The sequence below is a fragment of the Hyposmocoma kahamanoa genome, unplaced genomic scaffold (genome assembly GCF_003589595.1).
Source record: "Hyposmocoma kahamanoa isolate Upper Pololo Valley unplaced genomic scaffold, ASM358959v1 99698, whole genome shotgun sequence".
NCBI lineage: Eukaryota > Metazoa > Arthropoda > Insecta > Lepidoptera > Cosmopterigidae > Hyposmocoma > Hyposmocoma kahamanoa.
The window spans coordinates 32,774-40,208 of NW_020655999.1; the positions used below are offsets into that span (position 1 = coordinate 32,774).

The window sequence follows — 7,435 nt, forward strand, 5'->3', positions numbered from 1 at the left end:
GGTGGGAATTATAAGGATTTAAAGGAAATTACTTATGTATACAAATAATTTTGCTATATTGTATTACATGTATTAAAGCGTATTTACAAAACCACATTTATTGTAAATTTAATGATACCTTTTAAAAATTCTTTTATAATAATTCAATATCGGGTGAAAAATATAAACGGTAAGTAGTCATGACATGATTCGAAAACTGTAATTAGTAATAACCGGTTAAATATTTCTATGTTTTTCAATTAACAGACCTATGTTGTTAGTAGTATGGCAAAAACTGCTTAACTATATATATTTTATTCAGTATACAATCGATAGACTATATTGTACATACAAGATAAAAATGCTAATCCGATCATATTTACAAGACCAATAAATTTTCCACTAATAAATACAATGATAAATATATTATATACTTAAGCCTACTATATAGGCTGTTATTAAAATATACGTGTAGTATGTTATATGATAAGAAAAATATTACAGTGAAAGAATTTATCGTTAAAAAAATAGATTCGGTAATTGAAGAAATTTAAAAATCAAATTAAAATGTACAATTGATATTATTATACATGATTATTTTTAAAATACAAACAACCTCGTAGGACTATATCAATAACATCATAAACAATAACTTTTGTTCCACGACTTTTAAGAATTCATCAGATTTTACTTTCACACAAAAATAAATAGATTTAAATAAATCGCTCTAAACGGTAATAACTCTGTGCAGGACGGGAATGTGAGTGGTCGCGGAGAACGCTTGCACTTATTCTATCTACTTATTCTGAAGTTATTCTATCAAATACAGATCTAAAAAGTATCAGATAGTACAACAAAAACTTTATTTTTGGTAAATTTATTATGTTTTGTAAAAAGTCATGGAACATAAGTTGTTGATTATGATGTTAGTAATACAGTCCTGTGAGGTTGTTAGTATTTTAAAAATAATCCTGTATATTATAGTAGCAGTGAAAATGAACGTAAAGGTTTTTTTATTATTTAATTCATTTAATAACAGCCTGTATAACTTGGAAGCACACAGAAGTATAGATACATACATTTTCTTACAATTGTTTACAATCCAGTATTTTTTTTATACGAAAAATTCAATTATAATCAGCAACGAACAACATTTTATATAATACAAGGCATTTGAAAAACATTACACTACACATTTATTTCATAATTCAAATAATCGTTATAACAAATATGTACTTCCAAATATCAATTATAAACAATTTTTATATTAAAATTATTAACACATAATTAAATATTATTGTTATACATATTATATAAAACACCGATATTAATTACGCACGTCGGAATACAAAACGCATCGATTGCCGCTGCGGTAAACGAAAGAGAAGTAAAGTCGTATTATATCTACTGATTTTATATTAATTCTTCTATTTCTATTCTATTAAACCTGTAGTTTCCAAAATACAGCTGTTAGTTTACATACAGAGGGGAATACAAACATAGAAGTTCAAATAAGGAGCACCTCATTTGTGTGAAAATCAAATAAACAAATTTTAATAGATTTAAACGCTCATTTAATATAATTTTCACTTAGACTTTTTTTATTGAAATGTAAGTGTCCATTTGACCTCCACCTCACCTGATGGAAAGTGACGATGAGGTCGACGATGGAACATGCACACCTAAATAATACCTATTCACTCTCGCCTTGAAAAAGTCCAAGTTATAAAGTCAGGGAACTCATCAGGGAATTCATCTTTCATTTTTCACATTCCACTCCACAGCTGTTCGCCATATAAATGTGGAAACGTAACGTTTCGTGCAAATACACTTTCTATAACTTAATTTCATATAATTTTCGTTTGTAATAGTATTCACATTTTATAAAAACATTTGTACATTGCGCCTCGTCTTTAGTGAGGTTAGTTTAGTTAGTATGTATGAAAAAGCAGACCAGAAACGATTTGTTGTTGCGTTTCTGAATATGTTTTATAATCATTCTATCGCAGTCCACTGGTGGACATAGTTTTCTCTCAATGCGTGCCATTTCATTCGGTGTGAGGACCGGGCGCATGCTGACAGCAGCCTTTCGTAAATCGTCAGTCCATCTGTTTACCGAGTTGTGGTCTCCACTCCACTCAAGAACTCGCTTCCCCGATCGATTATCGGTTCTTCGACAGATATGGCCAAATTTATTTCAGTTTAATAATCTATCTAGTTATGTAAGCTAAAATATGTAATTGTTATATAAAATGAGTGCTAGAGTTAATGATTGTTATCAAAAATGAAAATGTAAGTAATTGTAATTGTAAGTTTATATTAAACGTTCGCTAAATTAAGTGACTTGTTATACAAAAAAACAATAATTACGTTAAGTAAAATTACATTAAATGAGCTTCTGTTAAAATAAATCTTTAAACTACAATGTACATATACATATAAAGAAATCGATTATTGGAGTTAAACTAAACGAGTGGATCCAAAGTCTCCAAAGGTGTAACTAAATTATCCGTGTGTCGCGTCGATTACTATGAGAGCGTTTGCGCACTAATTCGTATCAGGGGGTCTACTCTCGATCTCCGTCCGACATCCGTCCGAAACAATTACTGCCAAATAAGCAATTGACCAAATGAAAAGACGCGTAATGCGAATGAAGCTTCATACTGGATACTTGTCTTTTAATTTTGTCGAATATTACTTATTTGACAGTAATTGTTTCGGACGGATGTCGGGCGGAGATCGAGAGTAGCCCCCCAGTTCCGGATCCGAGAAATAACGGTCCGAAATGACACAAGTATCCGAAGCGTCATTTTAACTCTAGGTGTACAAGCGATATTCGTATTTTCTCGGATTTTAATCGGACTTAGTGCACAAGCGACATCCGAAGTGGGTCCGAGTTTTCTAGATTTGTACAGTTTTGGATTTGGAACGAATACCAATCGGATGCTGTGCGCAAAGGCGCTAACGGGTAAAGTCTAATAATCAAGGTCCAAGTAAAATGAAGCATCGTGGGACAATCAATAAAGGATTTCTGACGTATATCCTACACAACAAAATATCAGGTGCTATTATCAGTAGGTAACGGTGGTCCACACCTAAAGATATCAAATTTTGATGACCTTGGTGGCCTAACGGTTTACAGTGTGGGCACTGGAAGCGGAGGTCTCTGGATCGATTCGCGGTTGGACCAATTTGGCAGTTGAACTTTTCTTAATTGGTTCTGGTCGGGGTGTTCTGGGATGTGTCCCAGAGTGATTTCCATTGCTCTGGTACTCATAGTACAGAAAAGACCAGCCAGGTAATTGGTATAGTTTTCTGGCACATTATTATTAAAAAAATATATATACATATATTTGTTCAGATTTGTACTTTATGTCATTTACGTAGGGTAAAAGAAAATGTACATAATGAGTTAAGGAGACTCGACTTATATTCGAATTCTGTTGTATTCTCTTTCGCACACGTTTTAATATGATATGAGAAAAAGGGAAAACAAAAAACCCTTTCAATGTAATTTAGAACCTTAAACCTATTCGATTTACCGACCACCGCTGCGGTCAACGACGTTTGTTTCCCACCCACTTAATTAACAGTTACAAAAATAAATCTGACTATATCTTTAAGTATTTACCTATTTTTACGTCTGCCGAATTAAAGTTAAACGGAATGTTTAAATAATACTTTATATTACACTTTAGTTGCAATTTGATTCACAAGGTACTCGTATATGCGAATCTGAAAAAGAAAATTTCATGATTATAATTTAATTTACAATAAATAAAGCAAAATACGGGACAAATAAATTTAACATATTCAATATAATTATGCAGTATTGCGACAATGTTTCATAATAAATATATTCGATATTTTCATTTTTTTAATTGAATAATTTATTGGTATTTTTACTACCAGGATATTCATATTTTTTGTGATAATACTCCATTAGTTTTAATTATTAATACAAAAAATTAACTCTTAGAAAAAGAATCCTGCAGTCCGGCTGCTCTAGCTGCGTTCTAGCAAACCGTGTCAGACGCTATGCCAACTAAGCCACGGAATGAATAGATTTCTCACAGATGGCACTACGGCAAAAAGTCGTTAAAAACAAGCACATAGAAAAGTTCATAAGGTCCGCTGGTTCGTTCCGGGTCTTAGTTGGCACAGCGTCTGCGACGGTTAGATATATGCTATTATGGATAAACATGTCGCTGACCACCAGCCTCACGGCTTGTAAGTCGTGCTCATGTCGTGCTACTCTTAGAAACAAATTCCAATTTTGGTAATTGTTCAAAATTAACAAGTATGTACAGTAACACAAAACGCAGTTCGGAAAAGCGAATTAGGTAATAATTAAACAACAATTCACCCAAAGTAGCGCAATTACGTTACAAAGATCTCATTAGTTAAGGATTCCAACCGAAAATATATAAATATTGAGCTAAAACCTGCTTCAAAGATGGGCGAATATTTTCAAACCCGTTTTATTGCTTCACATATTATCCAGTGTTTGGGGTAAATTCTGTGCAAATCCTTTTCATGGAATCTGAATGGGCTTATAACGAGAACGCACAAAGCGGTTTATTTTATCGTCAGAGTCGGAGCATTAAAATGAAATTTGCGCACAAAGAAAACAATCTCTATAACATATCGGGTGGCCAGGCACACAATTTTACTGGTCGTAAACTTAATGCCTTTCTGCGAATTGCGAAACAACCAATAACATAAGTTATTCACTATGATACATGGCACATAAGGGATGTTTCCATCATAATGATTAAATATATTTATATATCTTTTTAAACTTTTCATATTTTAGACATGATTAAGAGGCCAAAATTAAACTGTTTGGGCTCATATTCAACTTAACATTGGGTAGTACGCCACAGTATTTGGCAGATAAATTGAACTGGAATGATATTGTTCACATGTGACGCCCTGCAAGGGCATAGCAACTGCAGAAGACAGAGTTCTTTTCTTTCTTGTATATTGCTTAATACATTACTTTATAAACTGATACTAATTTTTATTATTATTAATTTTTACAATAACATCACTATACTATATTGAATTATACTGAATACCAAATACATACATTATACGTTCAATCGCTTGTAATTGTTTTAAAAATAAGGTCATTTTATCAAATCGTCAAAAAAAATTCAGAGGCAGCTTCCGTTTTGCACCTGTAAATGTTGTAATGACCTTCCACTACCGGTGAAGACGGTTAAGCCTTTTTATACTTTCAAACAAAGTACCAGGAATGGCTTATTTTGCAACAGAAGTCGTCATGTTGCTTGTCAGGGGGTCTACTCTCGATCTCCGTCCGACGTCCGTCCGAAACAATTAATGCCATATAAGCAATACTTGACCAAATGAAAAGACGCGTGATGCGAATGAAGCTTCATACAAGATACTTGTCTTTTAATTTTGTCGAATATTACTTATTTGACAGTAATTGTTTCGGACGGATGTCGGACGGGGAATGGTAGTCCGTAGATGCCTGGTAACAGCCATTTGTATCCTTTGTCGTCCTGAATACATTTGTTTGTTTTTGCTTATGTGTGTATTATTATCACTCGTAACCAGTAAATAAATAATTAGATTTTAGTTAAATTAACGTTGTTTGTTTTATTGTAGACCTTTTGTTCAAAATTGTGTTCCGACAATGTCCGACAGAGAACACAGGCGGAGACTGAAAAACAACACTGTGCTGATGCTTCGTCCTTTTCATTACTCATAGCATATCTATGCTCATGTGATTTTCTATATCTACGTGTGTGTGTGTGTGTTTGATGAATAAATGCCTATTTAAGCTAATAATGTCTTTCTGTTGAAGTTAAAAAAACGACTCAGGAATGAATCCAGGAAATTAGCATCATCATCAACTTTTTTTTATTATACATATATGTGGTGACTGCCTCTGTGGCCGAACGGTTACCATGCTGCTACGCAGATGTCCCGGGTTCGATTCCCGGGCCGAGAGAAATATTTGTATGGCCTATATTTATTTCTCTCGTGAGAATGAGTGCAATTTGTGATTGACGTCCCACTGCTGCGTATGGGTCTCATCTCAGGCGACCGTTTAGGCCATAGTCCACCACGCTGGCCCAATGCGGGTTAGGGACTTTACACATTTTCCGAGGCTTGTAAACCTTTGTCGATGTACAGGTTTTATCACGATCTATCTTTTCCTTCACCGAAAAGCTTTAGGTAAATTTCAAATTAATTTCGCACATGAATTCCGAGAAACTCAAACCATTAAGGCTACAAAGGCATACTTATTCTCTTATTATGGTCTCTTCTTTTTCCACAAATAAGTATACCATTATAGTATGTTATTTAAATTTTTGGGCGTCTGTTTTTCCAGAACGTAGGTTTCTGAAGAAAAACTGAAGCTCATGACAGATTTTTTTAGAGTTGATATTTTTTAAATAGTTTTCTGCTGTATTTGGGGGAAATACAGCGCCTCTAATCGAAATAGAATATCTCAATTTTCACTTATTATATCCAGTTGTTAGGTTTTCGCGATTGTCACACATAGGAAATGAAACTGTTTTTGCGGATTTAAACCAGTCAAATTTGTTTTTTCAAACAAACTAAAAGGATTGTTTGGAAAAAAAAGTCAGCAATTTAAATCCGGAAAAATGGTTTTAGTTGTTATCTTGAGAACTTGTATCGAGTTTTTTTTTTGTTGCATCGATTACAGTCTAGAGACCCCGTAAAATATTTTGGCCTTTAATTTATTTTCTTAATTTCTTAGAAGGATTCTCTTTTGTTCTAAAATTTAATTTATTAGTTTTCTAATAAAAAAATTAAACATACCTTTAGAAGTTCTCTATTGCTATTATTATAAGTTACTTTAAGCATGGTATATTCAATTATTATAAGACTTGAAGTTGGTCCCATAATCTTATGAGGTTTGCTTCCACAAACTTGTTAGTTGTTGCTACTTAGTGCCACTCATACTTACGAGCATACTCAGACTTTGTCGTATACAATATAAGTTTTAGGAAGAATTAATTTATTATTGTTACTTTTTTGTGTCATTATGTGGCTAGAACTACTACACAGGAGGATAATTGCTCCCATTAATACGAAGAACTCTTTTGTTATGATAACCCTTTTGAAAACACGAAAAAGGATGCTGTAAGTATAAATATATAGTAGAACGTATATTTATAAGTGGGCATAGTTATGCAAACTACAACCAACCCACAAAATTGTAAAAACAGTGTGAAGAAATAAATAGGTTAATTATTTAAGACAAACGACGTGAGTTATACTTACTATATTATATACGTTCTAGCGTATCTAATGCATCTCTGGGGTGATAGCGATAAGTCTGGATATTGCTAAGGCCTTTGATCGGGTCTGACACCGTGGTCTCCTCTCCAAGCTTCCGGCATATGGTCTTCCCGGCCGCCTTTGTGAGTGGATCTCCGGCTTTCTGCGCGAG

The 7,435-nt window shown here is 33.4% G+C and overlaps 1 long non-coding RNA gene across 1 annotated transcript in view; it reads right to left on the reverse strand.

Annotated features, from left to right (window-relative positions):
• Positions 1–3,619: 3,619 nt before the first annotated feature.
• Positions 3,620–7,435, reverse strand: part of LOC113239149 — a 5,875-nt gene continuing 2,059 nt past the window's right edge. Inside the window, exon 2 of the long non-coding RNA XR_003311167.1 lies at positions 3,620–3,714. This is a non-coding gene — a long non-coding RNA (uncharacterized LOC113239149). The remainder of the gene's footprint in view (positions 3,715–7,435) is intronic.